The sequence below is a fragment of the Sphaerodactylus townsendi genome, linkage group LG09 (genome assembly GCF_021028975.2).
Source record: "Sphaerodactylus townsendi isolate TG3544 linkage group LG09, MPM_Stown_v2.3, whole genome shotgun sequence".
NCBI lineage: Eukaryota > Metazoa > Chordata > Lepidosauria > Squamata > Sphaerodactylidae > Sphaerodactylus > Sphaerodactylus townsendi.
In genome coordinates, this window is record NC_059433.1 from 4,732,862 (window position 1) to 4,758,676 (window position 25,815).

The following is a 25,815-nucleotide window of genomic DNA, read 5'->3' on the forward strand; positions in this document are numbered from 1 at the left end:
CCACTTCAGAGCTCCCTGAACAGTTTTACTTGTCATATCTTTATTTGTCATACTATCCCTTTCAGGATGTGCCCTGTCCTGGCGATCACTGGTATGGAGTGTTTGGGCCTTCATTAGGATCACCCAGAGGCTGCCTGTCTTGCTAGTGCACTGGTTGCCTAGCGCACCGGAAGACAGCCTGCCATGGCTCTTGGAGGTCATCTTTGATAGGGTGCTGGAGCACACAAACTTTATTGTGTTGGGTGACTTTATTGTGTTGGGTTTTCTACCAGCAGAAAGCTGTTTTCTGCTGGCTGGAAAAGGTAAGGGGGGCCGGGAGGGGGTGGGGGTTACATGGGGTAGGGGCCGCAGGGAGGCAGAAACATGGAGTGTGTTCCGGATGCACTCCTTCCCAGCTACGATTCTGTGAAGATTTGTCCTGTCTGCTGAGCGAACAAAAGTAGGCAGGAAATACATTATTTCTCCTGCCTCAACCTCCTACTTTAATTTCTGCCATTCACAACTGCCATTTTGTGTGCTACAGCAGATTTTCCATGAAGATTCTTCATGGAGGTTCCCTCTGCTTGCAGCTCATCTGCATGTGATTTTGCTGTAAAAAGTAGATGAATAAAGTTTGTTTTGCCTAGCAATCCTGCACAAGTGTAATCTTTCTTTTTTTGTTTTGTCTGCGAAGCTATGGCAACACAAATCACGCACATATTGCAGCTTTGTCTAATCGTGTTCCTCAGCTTCACAGACATCCCCCTCAAATTAAAAAAAGGGAAAATGCTAGGCAACACAAACTTTACTCGTCTACTTTTACAGTGAAATCGCATGTGGGTGAGCTGCAAGCAGAGGAAACCGCTGTGGAGAATCTTCCCGGAGAATCTACTGCAGCAAACAAAATGGCGGCTGCAACTGTGAAATCGTCAAGAGCTCCATGCAGCAGGCAGCAAAAAAGATCCGTTGCAGCCGGCAATGCTTGTGTTCTCCCACACTGTAAGAACACAAAACGCCCAAACAAATCCTTTTAACACGTCCTAAAGATTTCATATTTATGCTGTGGGAAATCCATCATTGTCCCTCTCCCAAACTCTGAAATAGTTCATATTCCAAAAGCTGTAGTGAGATTCCATCCAGATCACCCAGTTCCAATTGTTAAATTGTTCTAACTGAAAAGCCAAACAGACCATATATGCCGCTTAATGGTACACAAGTTCACTTGGAAGTAAATTCCACTGAATTCAGTGTAACTTCCTAAATATGCATAGAACGTTGCCTTTGATGAGCAAAAATTTGTGGATCAAAAAGCTAGGCTACAGTTTCCTAATTTTAAATTCAGAAAAAGACAACAATGGAAATCTCCAATGATGAAAAAGATTTCAGTCAGCAGAGCTGCAATGCTGGCCGTGGGAGCCAAAGAAGCATGATTTTGGACTCCGATATCTTCAGTGAGATGGGAAATCGATAAAAACCTCTCCCCGAAATAGAATTTTTTCCTGGAACCAACCCAGCATTAAAGAAAAAAATATTTTAATTAAAATAAAAAAGATGTGCATTATTCCTCCCCTTCACAAATCAAAGAGAGGTCTCCTTCGTTAGATTGCTGAACTAGTACTTCTAATCAAATGCAGATTTGGGAAATGACACAAATCTCTAATATCCACATGTAACAATTTTCTTTTTGCTCCAAACTAGAGCAGGAAGGATTTATTATATGACATACAGCTTTACAGAAGATACTTCTTTGCTTGTTTCCCTTGTTATTCTTTAGTTTTGTGCTCCAGTCAAAATCTTGTGGGGTATGTGGACTGGCTAGATTCCATGAGATCTCTCAGGCTATCGGCTCAGACATGCTGCAGATTTGGGTCCTGACAAATGCAAATTTGGCCCTCCCTGTTGGATCCAGTGCTTGTGACGGGCTAGGTGAACATTGTCCAGTACTAGAACTAGGTGGTAGAGCTTTACATATTGCTACAGACTGGAAGATAAAATATACACATTTCACATGATCTTAACAAGAGTAGCTTCCTAAAGTACAAGAAATGGAAACTGTGGAATGAGTGCTCTCTTCCAGCCTGACCTTTCAAATATGTGCTCTCTCTCTCTCTCTCTCTCTCTCTCTCATATTTTTATTGTACCTTTATAATATTAACTCAATTAAGAGCTGATTCAAATATGCAGACACTTCTGATTCAGCTCTGTATATCTATACATATGCATATCTTTTATGTGTGCACAGACACTCTCTCTCTCTCTCTCTCTCACACACACACACACACACACACCTTCCTGACATTTGTTTTCTACTTTGAATGGCTGAGATAGACTGGAATTTTCAACTGAATCTGGGTAAAAGAAAAATGGGAAGCAATAGTCCTGCTGAAATCAATAAGGGTATTTCTTCAGTTCAAGTTGAGATCTACCCGCCTTTCAATTTAAATTAAAAAGACAACATTAAAATTGATAGCAGAGTCTTCACTAGACCATTTTCTAAATTTAAGGGGAATAGATGTGAAATTGCATTAAATTGTACATTTTTAAATTACAAAGTGCCTTGTTTGGCTCAGTACAAAACATTTATCTATTTTATTCAGTGCTGATGAGAGCTGCTGACTTAGAAACACTGATAAAACTATCATTTATTGTGTCCATTAAAAGCAAATTATTACAGAGTTGAATTATTACTGGCTTTTATTTAGGAGATGATGTCAAGCAGAATATAATGATTTCAGGAGAATTAGAAAACTGTCCAAAAATATGGAGAAAAACATGGGGGGGGGGGCAAAGTTCCGATCAAAATTTGTGTAGATTTTTATTCTACCTTCGTAATATTAATTTCATAAAAACAGCTGATTCAAATTTGCAGGCACTTCTGATTCAGCTCTCTCGACCTTCACATTCTCAGGAAAGATTGGCGGCTTGAAAACCTTTACGATTGCTAGGAAATCTGTGGAGTGAATAGGCTTAGTCTAAATATGAAAAACTTGAGAAACAGAACGGTTCTTCTTCTGGTTGTTGTGGGCTTTCTGGGCTGTGTGGCCAGGGTCTGGATCTTTGGAAGGGAATGTTTAGTGGGGAATATACTTCTCACTAGACACAGTGTGTAACAGACATACAGCAGTGGCATAGGAGGTTAAGAGCTCGTGTATCTAATCTGGAGGAACCGGGTTTGATTCCCCGCTCTGCCGCCTGAGCTGTGGAGGCTTATCTGGGGAATTCAGATTAGCCTGGGCACTCCCACACACACCAGCTGGGTGACCTTGGGCTAGTCACAGCTTCTTGGAGCTCTCTCAGCCCCACCTACCTCACAGGGTGTTTGTTGTGAGGGGGGAAGGGCAAGGAGATTGTAAGCCCCTTTGAGTCTCCTACAGGAGAGAAAGGGGGGATATAAATCCAAACTCTCCTTCTTCTTCTCTGTGATACACCTCTGAAGATGCCAGCCACAGATGCAGGTCAAACGTTAGGAACAAGATCCACCAGTCCACGGCCACACAGCCTGGAAGACCCACCACAACCAGTTGAATCCAGCTGTGAAAGCCTTTGACAGCTCTTCTTCTGGTTGCACTGAAGGGTCCAGCTTCCTTAGCTCATTCCTGCTCCAGACCCAGAATTGTATCACGTGCCACCACATTTAAGTTTAGACATGGGTCATATTTCCATTTATACTGCCTTTCATTAACAAGAGGCTTGTCATATGACTGCTTGTGGTAGGCAAACCCTCGTCCCCTGCCCCCAAGACACTGAGAAGCAGGAGAAAAAAAGGCCTCCACAGTAATGCTGTAGAACCTTCCCAAATGTCTATGGACTTCAACCACAGAGGTTAAGAATATTCCTACAACTGGAAGTCCTGTCACATCCTTCCTAAAAACCACCTTCCCTGGGCACCATGCTCAAAACTGCCTGGCATTTGCTGAGACAATGCTGGCAACCCTAACTAGTCATGATTTCAAGGCCTGTATTTTTTTATTGGCATCTCCTTGAGATTTACCCACTGTTTTGAATATTTCCAGCCTCCATAAAAATCCCTTTATGTGAAATAATCACATTTCTCCCCAAAGACCGATATTCTGTGCCTCGTGCACATTTCCTGATCACAGGATATTTCAGATACTTTTCTTGTCACATCTGCTGTGCCAATTACCTATAAATGATGACAGGCGTTTCTGTTGCTTTGCCGTGATTGAACATGCTGACTGTCATTTTCTGATAGATAGAATTTATAGCTTTGAAGAACGTTTAATAACAAAGGAATAGCACATTGCTGAATGCCACGAGATTAATTTGTGCGCAAGTTTAGGCTGAAATCCTTCATGTTACCTACTTCAATATCAAAGGGTGATAAAATCACAAGTGAGGTTGTGAGAGAAGTTTTTTTTTGCTCTTTGTTGGGATCACAAAAACAGCCCTCCCTGACTTATGATTGAAGGACAGTCAAAAGAAAGTATATTTGACATGACAGAATCCTTTTACACAGGATCCAATGAACACTCCTGGTTTTTAATTTTTTTTCCTGTGTTTCTAATATTCTTTAAATTCAGTCTCTATCAAAAATATTAATCTTAATACATCGTGGCTTGTGGGAAACTGGAAGACAGAACAATGAAGAAATATTCTATATCCCAAATTCCCCCACCTGGTTCTCAGTAGCTTCAGCAAGCTAATTTCTCCTCTCCCCTTTATTTTCCCTTTCACTGACTCTTGGTTGGCCTCAATATGCCATGCCTCCTGAAGTATACCCAGTCCTCAGCAGACCATTTTCAATTTAATTTGATTTGAAATTTTGTTTTCTTTTAATGGATTTATGAACATTCCTGAATCAGTACAATCCCCCACTTTGGCTGCTTTTGTGATCATAATGTGTGTCACGTGCTTTATTGGGATGAGAAGAAATGGCAACTAAATGGAATTTGGATGTTCAAAGGTAGTTTACTCCTTGCTCAGAAAAACAACAACATTGGGGGCGGAAAGGGAGAGAGCAAAGAGAGTGCTCCAGCTCTTCTCCCTGGCTGGGGCTGCCAGCAGCATGAAACAGAAGTTCCTGCAGGAGCACCAAACTGATATTTGCTTGGGTTGAGAACTGCAGCTAAAATTTAGATGAACTGGGTTTCTTCCTTGGTTTGCTGTAACTGAAAGTTCCTCTGCACAGATTAACTGTGACTAGGACTGCCTGATCCTCCCTGTCTACTAGAAGGTGAGGGGTAGGGTTGCCAGATCCAGACTGGGAAACTCCTGGATATTTGGAGATGGAGCCTGAGGAGGGCAGGGACCTCAGTGGGGTAAAATGCCACAGATTCCACTCTCCCAAACAGCTCTTTTCTCCACTGGAATTGATCTCTGTAGCCTGGAGATGAGGCATAATTTGGGGGGAGGGGTTCCCAGGTCCCACCTGGAGGCTGGCATGCCTAGTGGTGACCATTTCTAAACGCATTGGTGTTTGGCTCTGCATGGTTTAAAGTCAATTTTAAAACACAACAAAACCCCATAAATAGCCCATCCCTCATTATTCTTTCCATAGGTCCTACTAGGGTTGGTCGATACTCAAAAAAATCAGTAAAATTTGGATTCGGGTGTTTTGGGGCATAAAATGATTTGTATGCCTGAATCCGAATCAGAACTGATTCAGATATGCTCGAAAATTCAGGTAAATCCGAAAAATTCGGGTCCGTTTTTTTACACGTTGTGGTCTTCAGGGGGCGCAATTTTAAAGCTAGCGGCACCAAACTTTCAGGATATCATCCGGAGACTGTCCTGATGATTCTCCCCAAGTTTGATGAAGTTTGGTTCAGGGGGGCAAAGTTATTGACCCCCAAAGGGGTTCCCCATCCCTCATTGTTTCCAATGGGAGCTAACAGGAGATAAGGGTTACACTTTTGAGGGTCCATAATTTTGGATCCCCTGAACCAAACTTCACCAAACTTGGGGAGAATCATAAGGACAGTCCTTGTATGATACCATGAAATTTTGGTGACAATAGCTCTAAAACTGCACCCCTCACAATCACCCAAACAATTTCCCCAGATTCTGTGCTCTGCAGTGGCTGGCTGGCTCCATTGCAGCCAATGGGAAATTTCTGTGGGAGGGCTGTGCAGTACACATTTCTCATGGTAAACCCACACAACTTTCAAGGTATCTTCAGGAGAGTCTCTTCATTACACCATCCAGGTTAGTTGACAGTTGCTTCAAGGGGTTCAATGTTATGGGCCCCCAGAAAGGTAGGGTCCATCTCCCACTGCCCCCATAAGCAAAGTTCCTCAAACCTGGATGGTGTCATCCAGAGACTCTCCTGAAGATACCCTGAAAGTTTTGTGACTGTACCTTGAGAAATGTGCACCCCGCAGCCCTCCACCAGAAATTCCCCATTGACAGCAATGCAAAAGTCACTGCAGAAAAAAGAATCTTGGACAAATTTCTGGGGGTGCCTGCAGGGGGCGCATTTTTAGACATATCAGCACCAAGGAGACTGTTCTGATGACACCCTCCAAGTTTGGTGCAATTTGGTTTGGGGGGGCAAAGTTATGGACTCTCAAAGGGGTAGCCACCATCTCCTTAGTTCCCATTGGAAACAATGGGGGATAGGGGGGCCCTTTTGAGGGTCCATAACTTTGCCCCCCCCCCTAAACCAAACTGCATCAACCTTGGGGGATATCATCAGGACAGTCTCCTGATGATTCCTTGAAAGTTTGGTGCTGATATATTTAAGAATGCACCCCCTGCAGGCAAATACGTGAAAACACACAAAAAATAAAAACGCAATTCGGATGGTATTTGGACAGCTCAGATTCAGAACCTGCTCGTCCGAATCTGTCCAAATCAGTGCAGATTTGGTCAAAACCCAGATTTGGACTGTCCGAATCTCCAACCCTAGGTTGTACACACCCAGTTTCAAGGTTAGGCAACTCTGGAGAAATTCTACAATTTCCCTTCCTAATCTCTGTAGTTTTCATGGTCAATCTCTATAGTTATCATTGGAGACTAATCATAGACAATTAGTATGATTTTCCTTCCACTTTTACTGAATCAGTTAACTGGGTTTCATTATGAATGGATAGCTTATCTAAGGGCTATTAGCTGCACAACTGTAGTGTGGTCTCCTCATGTTACTCTGTGTACACGGGAGGAGTCATTCACTGAATAGAGTAAGTGCGCCCAAGACAGCTAGCCAAATACGGACAGAAAAATCACGTGCCGCATGTGTGCTGCACAGTGGCTTATGTATATTACAAATATAATTTACAGTGTATAACCATATAACCAGTGATTTTCTATTTATATCAGTAGAATAACAAAAATTGAAGTAATAACAAACCAGAAAAGGGGGAAGTGGAGAGGTGTGCATGGGAGTGGGAAGGAGTGGGAGGGGCTGGTGGTAGGCAGAGGGAAGATATCGGGGCAAAGCTGTGCTCACTTCCCCACTCTGGCAATGAAGAAAATTAAAAGTTGTGCTTAAAGTGGGGTCACTTGGCTTGAGGAGAATGGAAATTGAAAGCGAGGGTCAGGAAAATACATCCATACAAGAATTCTTGCCTCGATGGACATTTGCCCTGGCACACAGCAGACACCTGGTGCATAATGGGCCTTGCAGTGAAGACTTTTGATAGTAGTCCTCTTACCGGAACCTGAGAACCCTATTTGCAGGCCGGTGCTTTCCCCCCAAACCACTTTTGCCATGGTATGAAAAGACATGGGGAAACCACCACCACCCCTGCCACGGCCACTGCCACCACCACCAATTCAGTCAAGAAGCAAGCTATAGCAAAAACATTGTTTAGAAAAGCCCCTGGAAAGAGGGGGGATTTGGGGTGCACAGACCATTCCATGCAGTTTCTCTGGCACGATTCTAAAAGGTGGAGAAAATATGGTTCTGTTGAACAACAGCACTATAGCTTCTTGAATAGGAAAGAAACATAATTTTCTTAAAACATCAAAATGCATCTTTCCTGATCATGGTTAGTATATATTTTGAGCAGCCACGCAAGCATACTTCTTGAAGGATCCATTTTGAGAAGCAGGTTTTCCAAGCACAAAATCTGTGGTAAAGAGCAGCCCCTATGGATGGACCTTTCAACAGCTCAAGCATCCTCAACTGGTGACATATAGGGAGAGACAAAAGTGAATTTTCGCCCTCTCTCCTTCTACTTGAAGCAGACAGTTTTCTTTGTCTCCCTGAGTCATCCCATAATTGCCTTGTGTCAGATTGCTGAGGAAATTTGAAGAGCCAGGCTCTCTGGGGAAACACAGGCATATAAAGGGAATAGGCTTTATTAAAAATATTTTAAAAATGGAGCGGTTAGTTCTAAAAAAGAAGCCTGTTTTGTGGTATCAGAATGAATTAATATGAATGTTGTGCACAGGATAACACTTGATGTAGAATAAAAAGAATCCGAGGGATATTTAGAAATGTTCTTTGGGGGGAGGGGAGTCTTGATCTAAAGGTATTTCATGTGGTTGAGAGAATAGAAAGGTCAACTTTTAAAAGCTTCACACCCACTCACGTAAATATAATAGTTACAGTTGCAATTACAGGAATCATATGCTCAGATCAGACTTAGCATGAGACCACAGTTCATTTAACTTATGGTGAGATTATGAAGCCAAGATTCAGCTCACAGATTTCAACCAGTCCTAATTCAGAAGAAGAAGAGTTTGGATTTATATCCCCCCTTTCTCTCCTGTAAGGAGACTCAATCTCTTGTCCCTTCCCCCCTCACAACAAACACCCTGTGAGGTGGATGGGGCTGAGAGAGCTCTGAAGAACTGTGACTAGCCCAAGGTCACCCAGCTGGTGTGTGTTGGAGTGCACAAGCGAATCTGGTTCACCAAATAAGCCTGCACAGCTCAAGTGACAGAGCGGGGAATCAAACCTGGTTTTCCAGATTAGAGTGCACCTGCCCTTAACCACTACACCACACTGGCACTTTACCCTGACAACTCTAGTTACACATCTTTTATTTGGTCCCTAAAGGATTTGGTTGCTATCACAACCTGCATTACAATTGACATTTGCATGGCTAGTTTTACAGGACCATAAATTCATGCCCCCTTTTCCAGTGAAACTATATATGGTTCTCACATTTTCCCCTTCCCTTGAGCCAAATTAGATGATTCTGGTTAAACTGAGTCAACTTTTAAATGTCCAATAAAGAACAAGAGTCATCCCACAAACAGCAACCTGATTCAAAGTCTTCTTCTGCTGGAGCTTGTGTTGCATACCAGTGACAGCAAAGCAGCCCAACACACCCCTTGGACAGATGCGTATGGACCTAGGGTCCATGTCCCTGGGCGCACAAGCCATGCAAGGGGGGATGCCGGGGGCACCCCCCCATGTGACTGACAGGCATGAACCCCCCCCCCCCCCCGAGCCAGCCTCCAGGGATAAACAGGAAGAGGGGAGCTATAGCTACAGCTATTCAGCTACAGCTATTGGTCTACCGAAAGCCCAGGAGAAAGCATGTATAGACCCCCAGCAACATGCTTTTAAGAGACATGGGGCGGGGCAGGGGCATGGCCACACCCACACAGGGCCACACCCCCTGCAGGTCCTCACACTCCCACCTACCAGATCAGGAAACATGGTGCCCCTGTTCCCCAGCTTGCACAAAGTAACTCTGTGCAGGCAAAACCTTGCCCTGTAGCAGGACTAGTCCTACCTCTCAACTATCTTCTCCAGTTATGGTGAGCATGTTTGAACCACATACCCATGAGACTTTGCTAAAGATGCAAATTAGTCATTTGCAAATTTAGCAAAGGCTTATAATTTGCATATTTAGCAAAGGCTCATGGGTACGTGGTCAAAATATGCTTGAAAAGATCATTGAAAGGCAGGACTAGGCCTGCTAGACCACTTACCCATGAACCTTTGCTAAATATGCAAACTAGTAATTTGCATATTTAGTAAAGGCCCATGGGTGTGTGGTTGAAATATGCTCACCATAATAAGATAGTTGAGAGGTTGGAGTAGGCCTGCTAACGGGCCAGGTTTTCATTGAACAGAGCTGCTTAGTGCAGACAGGGAAACAAGGGAAACCCAGTAGGTGGAGTGTGGGCCCTGCAAGGGGCATGACACCATGGGGATGTGGCCTGGTCACTGCCCAACCCCTGGCCTCTTAAAAGCATATTGCTGGAGCCCCGGTAGACCAGTAGCTGAGCTCTGGGGTGTGTGTGTGTGGACTATGCCCCTGAGCTCACTCTTGAGTGGGGGGGGGGCACACCAGGAGACCTAGTTGTCTCTGGGCACCATTTGCCCTTGGTACACCTCTGCCCTTGGGCCCAGCTGCTAGCAGCATGGATGAGAGAAAAGAGCACTGCCTTCCAGAGTTGGGGCTGTGCTGCTTCAACTGGAGTCTGCAATCGAAGGCAGGGCAGAAGGGTAATTCGGATTGTGAAGCCATTTGCCACCTTTCTTGAAGTGAGGTGCCAGGAGCATGAGGTGCCAGGAGCATGTTGTCAGCATGTAGATATTCCATGTTTTCTAAGTGAGCAGTCCAGAGTTACAACTGAGCCCAAACGGGACAGCCTTCCTGGCCCACTAAGAGCATTTTCTGAAGCATTAAAACCCGACCCCACCGGTCCTCCTTTTCCGCTCCTTCATTTATTTTTAAAGCTGAAATTATCAGCAATAAAACTTCCATTTTCTCCTTTTAGGAAACTTATCCGGATGTCGCCCCTTGCCCTGAAATCTCTATAAGAATTTTTCCTCTGATTAAGCAAAATAGCCTCCTCTCTTCTATTTAAGGCTGTAATTTTAAGAACATAAGAACAAGCCAGCTGGATCAGACCAGAGTCCATCTAGTCCAGCTCTCTGCTACTCTCAGTGGCCCACCAGGTGCCTTGGGGAGATCACATGCAGGAGGTGAAAGCAATGGCCTTCTGCGGCTGTTGCTCCCGATCACCTGGTCTGTAAAGGCATTTGCAACCTCAGATCAAAGAGGATCAAGATTGGTAGCCATAAATCGACTTCTCCTCCATAAATCTGTCCAAACCCCTTTTAAAGCTATCCAGCTCCTGTGGAAGCATATTCCAAACACCAAGCACACGTTGCGTGAAGAAGTGTTTCCTTTGATTAGTCCTAATACTTCCCCCCAGAATTTTCAATGGATGCCCCCTGGTTCTAGTACTGTGAGAAAGAGAGAAAAATTTCTCTCTGTCAACATTTTCTACCCCATGCATAATTTTATAGACTTCAATCATATCCCCCCTCAGCCATCTCCTCTCCAAACTAAAGAGTCCCAAACGCTGCAGCCTCTCCTCATAGGGAAGGTGCTCCAGTCCCTCAGTCATCCTCGTTGCCCTTCTCTGCACTTTTTCTATCTCTTCGATATCCTTTTTGAGATGTGGTGACCAGAACTGAATTTCACAGTTACATGGCACGGAACTTGACGAAAATTACTTTGATTAAACATCCATAAGTTCAGACTGCCTGGATTTAGCAACATTGCAAGTTTTGTTATAGCTATCAGTATGATTAGGGATTACGCATAACGACATCTGTATGTCTAACTATGCATGTTTGTGTAAATTCAACTTTTAAAATGTTATTATACAGTTTATTAGCTATATTTCTCAGACAACTGAGAAACTGGAGAACTCTCTGTTTGCTTGACTTCTAATTTTTTTTAGCATCTTGGACCCTATTGGGAGCAAGTCACATTTCCTGAAACTTCATATTTACTGAGAAGTATGTCTCATATTTGACTGTATGACAGATCCCTTGTTTCAGAGCAGCTGAATCTACTGGCACCGGATATGTGCCAATGAATTTGGATCGGGAGACACTACCTCACCTTCACTCAACAAAAGATAACTGCTGGGCAGCCCTATCCCAAGACCCTGGGGTTGGGTGGGGGGGCGCGGCCCTGCTATGATGTTGCCAAGCTGCATCCAGAGGGCTTTCTGGCAGCATGGGGAGGAAGAGAGAGAGAAAAACCCTGCCACCAGGAAGCCCTCCATTGATCTCAAAGGACTTATGCCACCCTTCTGGGTGGTGTAAGTTTGAAAGCTGGGGCACTGCACTGCAGGGACGGAGTGAGGGGGAGCTGCACCTGGGGCACATGCATGCCCTGTGCTGCTACCATGCCCGCCCGCCCGCCCACCCACCCTGGAACGCCCCCTACACACCCCGTCCACTCCCTGGCCACACCCATGTTCCAGCACACACCCAGGGTGTTGCGCCCCCCGCCCCATTGGCCACTGCCCCACTCCTAACCCCTGACCCCAAGTAGAAGCTGACTAAATTCAGCCCCACTCCAAGACTGCCCCCAGAAAGCCTCCAGCCATTCCAGTGCAGCACTTTGTACCAACAAAGCTGGGACATGTTGACCACTCCTAGGGTTGGGCACTGTGGAGAAGCATAGCTGCTAGGCACCTGTGTATCTGCCCCCTCCGCCAGCATCCTTGCCCCTTGGACTAGTAGGGTGGGCACTCATGCCAGCGCAAGGCTGCATCAGCTCTTCTGGATTGGGTTCCTGATCACATTTAGAGCAAGAGATCAACAAAAAGCCAGCGTAAAACCCATTCACATGCATGAAAATATGCAACCGAAAATTACTGATAATTTGCATCTTGATTGATAATTAGGGTTGTCCAACTCCAGGTGGTCCAATTTGCAGATGTTCATTAAGGAGACCACTATGTCTCTACATAGCTGGTTCCCAGAACAGATTACATGCTAGAAATATATGGAAATTTCAAACTAAATATTAGATTGAGGGTGGATTTTTTTTTTTGCAGTCATTGCAAACAAGATCAACTGTGACCTTTATTTGGAAACTTAAGTTAGAGGAAAACAAGCAGAGATTACAAGCCCCTTGAATAAACCATCCAGTAAACAAGGGGAATCGGCTCCTATTCGGACAGAAAACAAGTAGAACGATACAGCATTCAAAGAGACAACACAAAGTGTATTTAGACTCATGTTTAGATGTAGATTGACGCTGACAGAATGTAAAAATGTGTTACTGTGGCAAATTTCATTATAGCAATATAAACTGCTTTGATGGATAAAAATTGATTATTAAAACATGTGCTAAATTTGCACAACCTTACTAAGAGTGGGGGATGGAGATCTCCCACTATTACAACTGATGTCCAGGCAACATAGACCAGTTCTTCTGGAGAAAATGGCAGCTTGGGAGGGTGGACCCTGTGGCATTGTGTTCTGCTGGGATATCTCGCCTCTTTCACCCCCATCCCCCCAAAAAAACTCCAGGTATTTCCCTTCTCAGAGCTGGCCACTCTATTAATAATTCATAAAGTTTCTGCAACTGAGACACTGGTTGTCAAGAGTTCTTTATTCAGAAGCAGCACATCCAAAGTCTCACGATAAGTCATAAAAATACACAGGAGTACCCTGTGGGAATCCCCCAGAATAAATCTGCAAGTGGTTTGCATGTGGATGACTGACAACTGTTCACCACTTCCGCTCCTCTTTCTGGAAAGTATCTTTCAGAAGGCTTTGGTCACATGACGTCATGAACTGCCCAGTTCTGCTCCAATCCTGCCTGCTCTCCTGGACAGGACATGGGGTTTTCTAACCTACTTCTGCTTTAGTTTCATTTCCCAGGCAAAGCCTAATCTGCTTGTTGGGCACCAGCAAGCTGCTGCCCTCCACAGCCCTGGGGTGTGTGGATTGTTTTGACCTAAGTTTTGACTTTGGGAATGGGTGTACAGGGGTGGTGACGTAGTGGGGCATGATGTAGGGCAGTGGTTCCCAAACTTATTTGGCCTACCGCCCCCTTTCCAGAAAAAATATTACTTAACGCCCCCTGGAAATTAATTTTTTAAATTTTTTAATAGCAATTAAACAGAAAGATATATGTATTAATGTTTCTACCTGTGGCCATCACTGCCCCCCTGGATCGCTGCAGCACCCACCAGGGGGCGGTGGCGCCCACTTTGGGAATCACTGATGTAGGGTATAATGGAAGGTGTTTGGGTGCTTAACCTTTAGTTCTGGCAATAGAAGTCTAAATGCTTTTCCCAGTTCAGGGGCAGGACACATAAAACCTTTTCCTGACATTTTATTCACATCCTGATTGTTCTAGCATCCAACACCCTTCTCCAGTATATCTTAACTTAAAGCATTCGTTTTCTTTTTTTAAACGAGCCATATTTGTATTGGCTACAGACTCCTGCTAATCTGTGTAGCGGCCCACATTCACGTTAGTTCAATTAATCTGTGGGTTTCTCTGGTGTCTTCAGCAAGTTACCATTTTTCCTCATGCCAAATCCTCTCCAGCCCCTTGCCAAATCTATTTTGTGAAAGAACAGATTATCCATATTCTATACCTTCCTTGTTCTATAAATTCACTTTACCCTACATTCTACTCTTCCTGAATTCCCATTTAATGAGGATAATTTCTAAATTTAGTTCCTACATTGATCCACCTGTAGTTGGACACAGCATTTACTTTCTTCAGTTCGTTGGCACCTTTCCCCTTCTCCCTACAGTACTGATACTCGTAGACAAAATGATGCAAAGAAGCAGCATTGGTATGTTTGTTTGTCTGACTGTCAACCTTCCTTTCGTGTGGTGTTTTACTCATGCCCACGTGTTCCTGCATATTTGTAAAATACCACACAAGAAAAAAGCTGATACAATCTTGACTGCAATCATACCAAGGCTGTGGTGGTTATTCCTTGATCCTTACTTTTGTGAAAGCGTAGCAAAATATCTTTTAAAGATTATAGACGAAACGCTAGATGGATATTAAGCATTAGATTGCAATCATCATAACAACAACAATGTTGCTCACATTAACTATTTGCTACTGGTATACAGTGCCTACCTCTGCCAGCAACCTTTGGGTTCACGGTCACCCAAAGTCAAATAACCTGTGGGTGATTCATTGAGAGATGTCGTAGTTTTATTATTGATTGCCAGATGGAGTGACAACTGAAGGCTGTGGCAACCTATGGGAGTCAAATCAATTGTTTGCCCATTTCCTTGCCCCCTATCCCTTGTTCTGTGTTAGGTGCCACTCTAACAAACTCTGTGTTTTATAGTGGAGTGTTGATACTGTACGTTGTTGTGAGGCCTGGGTTCTGTTAGTGGGTCTTCAGTCTGGTCTGTGGAGAGGTGTATGGGAATGGCACTTTTGATGAGTCCATTTGAACTACACCATTGATAAGACTCTGAATGTTTGTTGCATTTATCTGTCTTTTATGGACAATTGTTTTATTGTAATTTGGAATGCCAATAAAGGCTTGTCTATGAATTGTGGTGGTTATTGCAAAAATGATACACCAAAAGACTCTCCTTTTTTTTGGTGTGATTATCTTGTTACTAATTTATCTCTCAGCCATGTGGAAAGGTCAAAGAAATAAATGTACAGAAGCAACTGTTAGATGCAGAGGGCAGAGGATGGAAATAGAAGAGAAATTGTGAAAGTTCTCCCATCTTTTACCTTGTTCTCTCTTCTCCTCATCTTCAGGTTAAATGTATTTGGGTCCCAAACTAAACTTGCAGAATCCTTGGACTAGGGCTGTCGTATCCCAGTGGGGAAACACACTAAGCCCAGGGCGTGCTGGAATGGGTAGGGAAGAGACTTCAGCAGGATATTATACCATGGAGTTCACTGTTCAAAACACCCCTTTCTCAGGGGTGATCTTTGTCATTTGGAGATCAGTTGTAATCCCAGAAGATCTCCAGGCTCTACTGGGAAGTTGGCAACTCTGCCTTGATTGGAGGAGCATCTCCTAATATTACTATCTGATAAATACAAATAATAATCGATTTCGATTTCGAATACCTTTAATGGCATATAAATAGTTTAAGATTAACTTAACAAGATAATAACAGCCTTTACAACTTTACAACTTCTGACGAGTTAAAATAACACCATTTAAAAATTTAGCCACCGCTTCCAACAGCTCGTAGTTGTGGCTGTTTAAAAGATATATAACCTTCTGTTTATCTGTATACAAATAATAATCTAAAACAAAGTCAAGCTATAGGTTTGCTAATTCATATGAACACTACATGCCCAACAGCTCAACAGTGTATCAAATTTTAGGACCAGAAATCCAAGACTTAAAAAAAAATACACAAATACCTTTCTGAAAGTATACCGGTCACTGCTTGTTGTGGTTGATCATTCCAGCCTTGGCATCTTTACTGGCGTTGATCACCTTCATGAAAACAGAATAGAAATCTGCTTTAAATATATTGATCACACAATGTACATTTATTTATATTTCATCTTTCATTCATTTATATTGAGATCCCATCTTCCGTTTGTCAGACCACGAGTCAGCTAACAAAAACCATTAAACTCCACAATATCTGCTGAAGCAAAATTACACTCTGCCATAACCACCAGGCAGCAAAATGCGTCCGATCAACCACGTCTGCACAAACAACAAAAACAACAGACAGCCTCATCAGCTTGCAAACAGAAACACACAAGATCTCAAGAAAAGTTGACTACATAATGCAGGGGTCTTCAAACTATGGCCCTCCAGATGTTCAGGAACTACAATTCCCATCAGCCCTGCCACTTGGCCATGTTGGCAGAGGCTGATGGGAATTGTAGTCCATGAACATCTGGAGGGCCATAGTTTGAAGACCTCTGACATAATGTAACCATGTTAAGCTTTACTTGTTGAAACTTCACCAATCCCGTGTGTGTAAAGTCCTGTAAAGTCACAGCTGATTGATGGCCACCCATTGGGTTTTCAAAGAAAGTGTACCTGTATAAAACAAAGCCCAGGGTGTCACTGAAATTGTGCCCCCTCCAAAAAAAATTGTGGTTGTGGGAGGGCAAGCAGCAAGTTGGGAGGGCAGCTCCAAATGCTGGCAACTGAGTTGCTCTGGAGCTTGCAAAGAGCTTGGGTGGTGGCAGCGATGAGAACCGAACTGCTGCGATGGAGGAATAGCAGGTGGAGGCCAGAGTGTGTGGCCAGCATGAACTGGGACATGGAGTTTTGAGTGAGCCACCGGCACACACCACATCCCCAGCATGGGCTTCCTGCAGAGGCAGCCACACCTACCCACTCACTCACTGCCAGGTCGGCCTGGTTGTTGGGGGAAGGGAGCTCTGGTCTGTGTGAATCTGTTATGTGAAAGTATTATTCTGCTGCTTCTTGACTTCTTGACTTCTTAAAAAGTTTTTTTAAGTTTTTAAAATAAACATACAAACCAGTCAATTATAATTTCATTTCTAACTTTCTCCGAAGCAGATTTTTTAGTTGCCCAGACCATTATACAGTCATCTAGAAGAAGAAGAAGAAGAAGAAGAAGAAGAAGAAGAAGAAGAAGAAGAAGAAGAAGAAGAAGAAGAAGAAGAAGAAGAAGAAGAATTTGGATTTATATCCCCCTTTCTCTCCTGCAGGAGACTCAAAGGGGCTTACAATCTCCTTGCCCTTCCCCCCTCACAACAAACACCCTGTGAGGTAGGTGGGGCTCCGAGAGCTCCGAGAAGCTGTGACTAGCCCAAGGTCACCCAGCTGGCATGTGTGGGAGTGCACAGGCTAATCTGAATTCCCCAGATAAGCCTCCACAGCTCAGGCGGCAGAGCAGGGAATAAAACCCGGTTCCTCCAGATTAGATACACGGGCTCTTAACCTCCTACGCCACTGCTCCTGGTCAAACGTGGAAACTTCTAAGAGTATCTTGATGCAAACTCATTTCTTCTTTGGTCCATGGTTGGCCACAGCTTATGAGATTTGCTGGAGCCAAACCAAAGGTGCATCAGAACATGCTGAACAAGCCACATTCTGCTAGATATGCTCCACCCAGACCAACCTCCAGAGAGTTTCCCAACTTAGATCTGACAGTTCTGACTGCGCATCCCCTGCCAGTGGACCTGGCAATGCTAGTCAGCCTACTGAATGTTGACACACATTTCCCAGCACCCCATCCCAGCTTCCCCCTCTTGCTTTTTCAGGCCCTGGCAAGCAACTCAAAGGTTTGCTGCAGCGGGAGACTGAGTAGCCTGACTTATCAGGGATGAGATGCCCTCAAGTGTTCTCCAAAGCTGCCATTTCCTCCAGAAGAACTAAACTTGGTTGTCTGGAGAAAATCCGAGGCCCTACCTTGAGGATGGTAAAACCACGGCGTTCTTCACTGGTAGACATTGCAGGGCATTTGGCATTCCAGACAAAAGAGATTGCCTTCCCCATCCTATCTCCTTATAACCAACTGTCATTGCAATCCAAACCCTTCCAATTCCCTTGAAGTCAGAGGGCCTAAAAGAGTGTAAATCTGCTTAGGGTTGCACGGTACGTATTCCACGTGGTCTGAGCCACATGCCAGAAAGTTTCTTTATAAATTTGTATTAAATCTTGCAGGGCCCAGCAGCCAAACCTTATTTATTTTTATTTATTTATTATTCTACTTTTATACTGCCCTCCCCCGAAGGGCTCAGGGCGGTTTACAACAGTGATAAGACAATAAATATTAAAACAATTTAAAAGCAGCATCCAATTTCTGTCTCAATTAAAATAAAGATGGCGTCCCGCTATTAAAACTCCTACAAAGGGAACAGCGGGTTGTAGCTGTTTCCGGGCACCTTGTGTCTTGAAAACATTTTCTGTGAAATCATTCTGTACCAGAAGGAGCATAAATACACAGTTTACCTTCACTCTCCACTCCCCCCATTTTCCAGCCAAATTAGAGCTGCAATAACGCACTGTCATGCCTAATCTTATACCAGGCCTGACCATAATTCTCCTCCCGACAGGAGGTGGGTACTGGGGTTATTTCCTGTGTTGGCTGAGTTAAAATGGCATGAGATAAGAGGGCCCAGGCACATTCCTTTCTCTCTGAGAGAAAGGGTCAGGTTTCACTGGCAAGGGCTTGGAGTGGGGCAGCTAGTCATTGCTTTCTGTTTTTGTGTAGGGATTGGGATGGGTTTTTTCCAGGTCTGCCACTAAATGTCTGATGGCCTATTTTACTTGAACCACTGTTTCTGTGCTGGCTGGGCGGGGCTGGTGTGCTGCCACAGCAACACGCAGTACTGAGGAGGCTCAGGGCTGGGCTGAGGCAGTCCAATAAAGAATAAAGTCTAAGGTTGCCAAGTCCACGGGAGAGTCCGAAGAGGTTGATCAGGCCAGGAGTCAATTGCCAAGAAAACATACAGCAACCAAGAGAATCCAGGAATTAAGGTCAGAAGCAGGTCTGTTGTCACTCAGGTATGGAGACAGCAGTGGTGTGCAGACAAGGTCGAGTAGAATCCACTTTGCAACGATAATTGCATTTCCTGCCCAAGGTTTTTTATTCCTCAGAGCTACTTGCTTAGGACTGCTCCTGCAAAGGTTCTGGGTAATGCCTAGCTTGAAGCCTTGCTGAGTGGCATCTCTTCTTTAAGGCCAATCTCAATCTCAGTCTGCACCTCAGGCTTGCATCTGAAAACTCAGCGCTGCTAATATTGTCTTTATGCCTGCTGAGCCAAAAGCCTGTGTGGGTTCAGGCTCTACAGGTTCAGCTGGCTTCTCTCTGCAAGGCTCTGGAACCCTTTCTCAGGCAAGCTGTCAGATGCAGCAGGGGCTTCTTCAGAGAAGCTGTCAGTTGCAGCAGCAGGTGGGCAAGACAGTTTCTGAATAAAGACTTGCTAAAACAGAAGCACTTTCCCTGAACAGTCCGGGGGTCCTGACACACACACCCACTACTGTTGCAGTCCCTTGTCAATTTCACTTGCTCCTAACTGTAGATACAATTATCTGTTACATCACAAGTTCTAGGTGAAATTGACAAAGCTGATCCAATTACCTCTACTTCTTACCTCTGCTTCAAGATTACATTGCTAGTTCAATACAACAAAGAGGAAAAAAATAAAATTCCTTTCAAAAATGGAAAATGAGGGAGAGCAGAAAAAGGGCTTAAGGAGACTTTGAGTAACTACCTGGAGGTATAGAGAAGGGGAGGTTGGGTAACTACATAGGGGTGTGGAGAGGGGACAAAGACCATTTCAACATGATCACATGCTCAAGGGAAGTTGGCGCAGAAATGGATTTTTTTAAAAAATCACAGTAAAAGTGCTCAGGAAAACAACAAAAGAAAAATGAAGGGAAAATGTTTCTGAAGCCATCCTTCTGACAGGTGCTTGACTCCTTCTTCTTATTGCTGAGGTAGTGAATATGAAGCCCTTTCAGGAATCTGAAGACCTACATAATTATTTTTCCCCCCAAGTCCAATGCAGATCCAACATTTAGAGCTCCTGTCATTTTCTTGTACATAAACCTTCTGGATATAACATTCCACCCCCCACCCCCAAAGTTATAACGTGCCTTATTCCTAGGCTCTCCCTCATTAAAAATGTATGAATTGGACATAGCCAGCTTCAAGATAGGCAGGCCTCAAAGGGATTTTTCTTCGATTCTCTTTGAAGCATCCAGAGAACCATTCTTTTTTTGACTTTGTGTTATTTTCTGAGGCCATCTAGGATTTATTTTATGTGGCTAGTTTGTTGGAACTCACTTTGTGATCAGAATGTTTGAAAAGCAGTGCTTCCAGCTGTAGGGAAGGAGTTAGAATTGCCCGGTCACAGGAATTGGAGGTGGGTCCTGGCATACTTATGTCTTTTTGGGTAAAAACAGAGCTTCACCCTCCTCAATCCAAGGACTACAGTGTAAGTATATAGTCATGTGAACTGTTTTCTCACGATTCCGGACTTGGATCTTGGTGGGATGGAGGAGGAAGCAGACAATGTTGTCAGGGGCCCACATTGCCTGCAGACATCCCTGTTGCCTTTCTGTGAAATGGAATGCTGAGATCGTTCTGACTGATTCAGCCTACTCAAGCAAGCTCACTAAAGGAACAGATAGACCCAAACCCCTTTGGTGCCTGAGGCAGAAAATGCAAATTGTGCCCATTCCCAGCATGATTAAAAATAGGATAATCAATCTCGATCTCCTTCAACAGGACTCCAAGCTGCTGTCTACATTGGGGCTTACCCTTCCTAATAGCAGGAAAATTATCAGAGAAACAATTGGAGTAAAATCAAGAAGTAGCACATGCTGTTATATACAGTTTGGTCAGGCAGGAGGAGATCTGAAAATCAACCTGCTGGGAACCATGGCCCCTTCCGCACACATAAGAACATAAGAACATAAGAATAAGCCAGCTGGATCAGACCAAAGTCCATCTAGTCCAGCTCTCTGCTACTCGCAGTGGCCCACCAGGTGCCTTGGGGAGCTCACATGTAGGATGTGAAAGCAATGGCCTTCTGCGGCTGTTGCTCCCGATCACCTGGTCTGTTAAGGCATTTGCAATCTCAGATCAAGGAGGATCAAGATTGGTAGCCATAAATCGACTTCTCCTCCATAAATCTGTCCAAGCCCCTTTTAAAGCTATCCAGGTTAGTGGCCATCACCACCTCCTGTGGCAGCATATTCCAAACACCAATCACACGTTGTGTGAAGAAGTGTTTCCTTTTATTAGTTCTAATTCTTCCCCCCAGCATTTTCAATAGATGCCCCCTGGTTCTAGTATTGTGAGAAAGAGAGAAAAATTTCTCTCTGTCAACAGTTTCTACCCCATGCATAATTTTGTAGACTTCAATCATATCCCCCCTCAGCCGCCTCCTCTCCAAACTAAAGAGTCCCAAACGCTGCAGCCTCTCCTCATAGGGAAGGTGCTCCAGTCCCTCAATCATCCTTGTTGCCCTTCTCTGCACTTTTTCTATCTCCACAATATCCTTTTTGAGATGCGGCGACCAGAACTGGACACAGTACTCCAAGTGCGGTCGCACCACTGCTTTATATAAGGGCATGACAATCTTTGCAGTTTTATTATCAATTCCTTTTCTACTTATCCTCAGCATAGAAGTTGCCTTTTTCACAACTGCCATACATTTAGTTGACATTCCAATGGAACTATTATCAACTAAGGCGCCTAAATCCCTTTCCTGGTCTGCTGACTGATAAGCTGACCCCTGTAGCTTGTATTAATTAAGTGTGGATTTTTTTTGCCCCATGTGCATCACTTTACATTTTACTTTACATTGAACTGCATTTACCATTTCGCCAGCCCACTCACCTAATTTATCAAGGTCAGCTTGGAGCTCTTACTTAATCCTTTATTGGTTCACCACCACCCTACATAATTTAGGTATCATCTGCAAGCTTAGCCTGCACGCTACCCACCCCTACTTCCAGGTCATTTTATGAATAGGTTAAAGAGCACTGGTCCCAAAGCGGATCCTTAGGGGACACCACTCCCGACATCTTTCCATTGTGAGAACTTCCGAACACACCCACCCTTTGCTTCCCTGTTTCTCAACCAGTTTTTAATCCATAGGAGGACTTCCCCTCTTATTCCTTCATTGCTGAGTTTTCTCAACAGTCTCTGATGAGGAACTTTGTCAAAGCCTTTTGGAAATCCAAGTAGACAATGTCCACAGGATCACCCCTGTCCCACATACCCTGTTTACACTCTCAAAAGAACTCTAGTAAAGTTTGCCAAGACAGGACTTGCCTCTGCAAAAGCCATGCTGACTCTTTCTCAGCAGGTCTTGCTTTTCTACATGTTTTATAATTTTATCTTTAATGATAGATTCTACTAATTTACCAGGAACAGATGTCAAACTGACTGGCCTGTAATTTCCTGGGTCCCCCCTAGATCCTTTCTTAAAGATTGGTGTGACATTGGCCATCTTCCAGTCTTCAGGGATGGAGCCTGATTTCAGGGATAAGTTGCATATTACAGTGAGAAGATCAGCAATTTCATGCTTGAGCTCTTTAAGAACTCTTGGGTGAATGCAATCTGGGTCAGGGGATTTGGTAACATTTAGTTTATCAATGGCTGCCAGAACTTCTTCCTTGTCTACCACTATCTTCGCTAGTTCCTCGGATTCGCCTCCTAAGAAGCTTGGTTCAGGTGCAGGAATGTTCCTCACCTCCTCTTGGGTGAAGACAGATGCAAAGAATTCATTCAGCTTCTCTGCAATCTCCCTCGCAATCTCACACGCAAAATAATGCATTTTCAAACCATTTTCACAACTGTTTGCAAGTGGATTTTGCCATTCCGCACAGCTTCAAAGAGCACTGAAAGCAGTTTGAAAGTGCATTATTCTGCATGTGCGGAATGAGCCCATGACTACTTTATACTATGGCTCTACACCAGTAATTCTGCTTCTGTAAAAAAAAAAGGGGGGGGGGTAACCTGAATAAGTACAATTGATGTGGTACTTGTGGCTCTGCCAAGAGTGATTCAAAACCCTCCATGATTAGAGTCAGCTCCCAAGGGAAGCAAAAATGTTCCGGGATCAAACAACAGAGATAAAAGTATTCATTGGGCAACAGTCCCTGCAACTGCCTTGCTCACCAATAGGAACCAGAATTATCAGGGATCACCCAATCCACCACAGATATAGTCCAACACAGCATCAGCGGGAAAGGAAGCTGCTTCACAGGTTGGCTGTTAGAGGCCGGTCAGTCCTGAGTTACCACCTGTCCCTTCAAGGTTATATTTCTTTTATCAGATAGTTCCTTCCAGCTTCAAGAATGCTTGTTCTTCGCACTCCTTTCTCATCTTATTTATTTTTATGTTTCCTAGTTCTTGTGATAATGCTGCATTTTATAGTTCCAATATACACCTCTCCACACCTGCATGCAATACAGTCAACAACTGCAGAAGCCAGTGGGCTTCTCTTGTCTTTCACCATAACATTAAGTTAAGAACGCTCTTTTATCACAGTAGAGAGTTTAACAGAGCACAGAAAAAAGATTTGGACAGAAGTGATACTTAAAATAACTTTTAAAATGGAATTGGAGAATTGTACTTCTTTGTCCTGCAGAAAGACGCAACTGTCATTTCCATCACACCACACAGGGTATAGTTTGCTTGAGGGAAAGCCATTCAGAACACTGTTGCTACATTTTACAGGTAACTGGATTTGAAGTGTCAAGGGATACCCTATGAATCCCCATCGACACACTTTGCAGATTAGATGTAATTGTGCACACTAAGGGTTTTGTTACCAAATTTTGTTTGCATTGAGGGTCGTACTGCCTGAACACTTTCTTAGTATCTTGTACAACAGAGTCAAGGCTAGGTGATCGAAGAAAACAAGGTATGCCTTGATCACGTGAAGAGAAAACAAGCCACTCTGTGTAAACTAAGCTTCTGGAATGTTCAGTTTATTAACAAAAAAAGGTTCTACTTAGAAGAATGCTGCACCGCTCTAATTTCCAGGTTGAGGATTAAGGACAACATGAAGAATTATGACTCTATCCTTCAAACTTCATGTGGATTCAAGGCTGGAGATCCTGTGTAATGGAAAGGAGGAGGAGGAGGAGGAGGAGGAGGAGGAGAAGAAGAAGAAGAAGAAGAAGAAGAAGAAGAAGAAGAAGAAGAAGAAGAAGAAGAAGAAGAAGAAGAAGAAGAAGAAGAAGAAGAAGAAGAAGAAGAAGAAGAAGAAGAAGAGTTGGATTTATATCCCCCCTTTCTCTCCTGCAGGAGACTCAAAGGGGCTTACAATCTCCTTTCCCTTCCCCCTCACAACAAACACCCTGTGAGGTAGGTGGGGCTGAGAGAGCTCCGAGAAGCTGTGACTAGCCCAAGGTCACCCAGCTGGTGTGTGTGGGAATGCACAGGCTAATCTGAATTCCCCAGATAAGCCTGCACAACTCAAGCGGCAGAGCTGGGAATCAAACCTGGCTCCTCCAGATCAGAGTGCACCTGCCCTTAGCCACTGCTCTTAGCCACTATGCCACTGCGTAGTAGAGAACATCCAGCCCCCAAGGTGAGTCCATAGGAGAACTGTTCCAGGATCCAATCCCCTTCCAGGAGGGGGATGGGATCTTGGAGCTAAGCCCAGAAAGGAAGCGGGAAGATCAGATCTGCCTGAGAGGGCAGGGATAGTTTTGGGTCTGGCTCAGCAAGAGATCAAACAGTTTGAAGGGTAGTTCTGCCTGGTAGTGTAGCAGAGTGGTTTAACTCTACCTCTGTGGCAGGCAGATGCTTATCTGGGTGAATAAAGTGCATTCCTGATTCAATGTAACTGATAGAAACAATGTCTCTTTGAGATATATGTAACCAGCCTGCTATATGTAACCTCTGCCATCTGTGCATTGTTTCCTTGATCTTCACTTTATGGCCCCATATGCTTTGTAGGAAACTAGGCTTCCCTTGGCACCTCTGTCCCATGAGAAAAAGAGTGACGTCCATTATTTTGTTGTGGGGCAGGAAGTCAGGTGGCTCCTCTGCTATCTGCTGCTGACCGTGGAGCAGTCTCAGTGTCAGAGACTGCTCCTGGAATTCTTGGGAAACGGGGGGCGGGTGTGTGTGGGTTCTGTGGGGATAAATGGGACTGAAGATGCCAGCTTCGTCACAACTGACTTTCGCCAAGTATCGTGCTTGTTTCAATAAATGCTGCTGATCAATACTTCAGAGTCCATTTATTGGGTTAAGGTTCAAGACCTAACACTCTGGGAGAGAATAAAGTCCCTAACTAATAGTCCTGCCTGTAGTGAAGAAACAGACCTGGTCCCATTTAGTCCACCTCTTGGGAAAGGGCCGGCTGCTGCTGGTGGGGATTCTGGGTGTGAAAGGACCCATCCTAGCGGCTAGTCAGTGAAAGTCGATTTGTGCCTTAAAGATAATTCAAGCCACAATCTGAAGGCATAACTGGCATAAATGTATGTGCTTCAGCCAGGTCTCTGTCTACTTGGACACTTGTGCTGCCAATCTGATCCTTTAAATCAACCTGCAAACACATAAAACCTTAGCACATGAAATCCACAAGCACATGGATAATTTCAACAGAAAGGAAGAAACAATGAAAATGAACAGAACTTGGTTGCCAGTGTTGAAAAATACTAGAGTCAAGACAGTGTCTAACCAGCTCCACACAAACATAGGATGACTATAGACAAAGGAAACAAAGGCCAGGATAC

At 44.1% G+C, this 25,815-nt stretch overlaps 1 protein-coding gene across 2 annotated transcripts in view; it reads right to left on the minus strand.

Annotated features, from left to right (window-relative positions):
• Positions 1–25,815, minus strand: part of CDH18 (cadherin 18) — an 883,209-nt gene that overhangs the window by 669,271 nt on the left and 188,123 nt on the right. For both annotated transcript variants that reach the window (XM_048508491.1, XM_048508490.1), the window contains exon 2: positions 16,032–16,107. The gene's annotated coding sequence lies outside the window, so the exon portion shown is untranslated. The remainder of the gene's footprint in view (positions 1–16,031; positions 16,108–25,815) is intronic.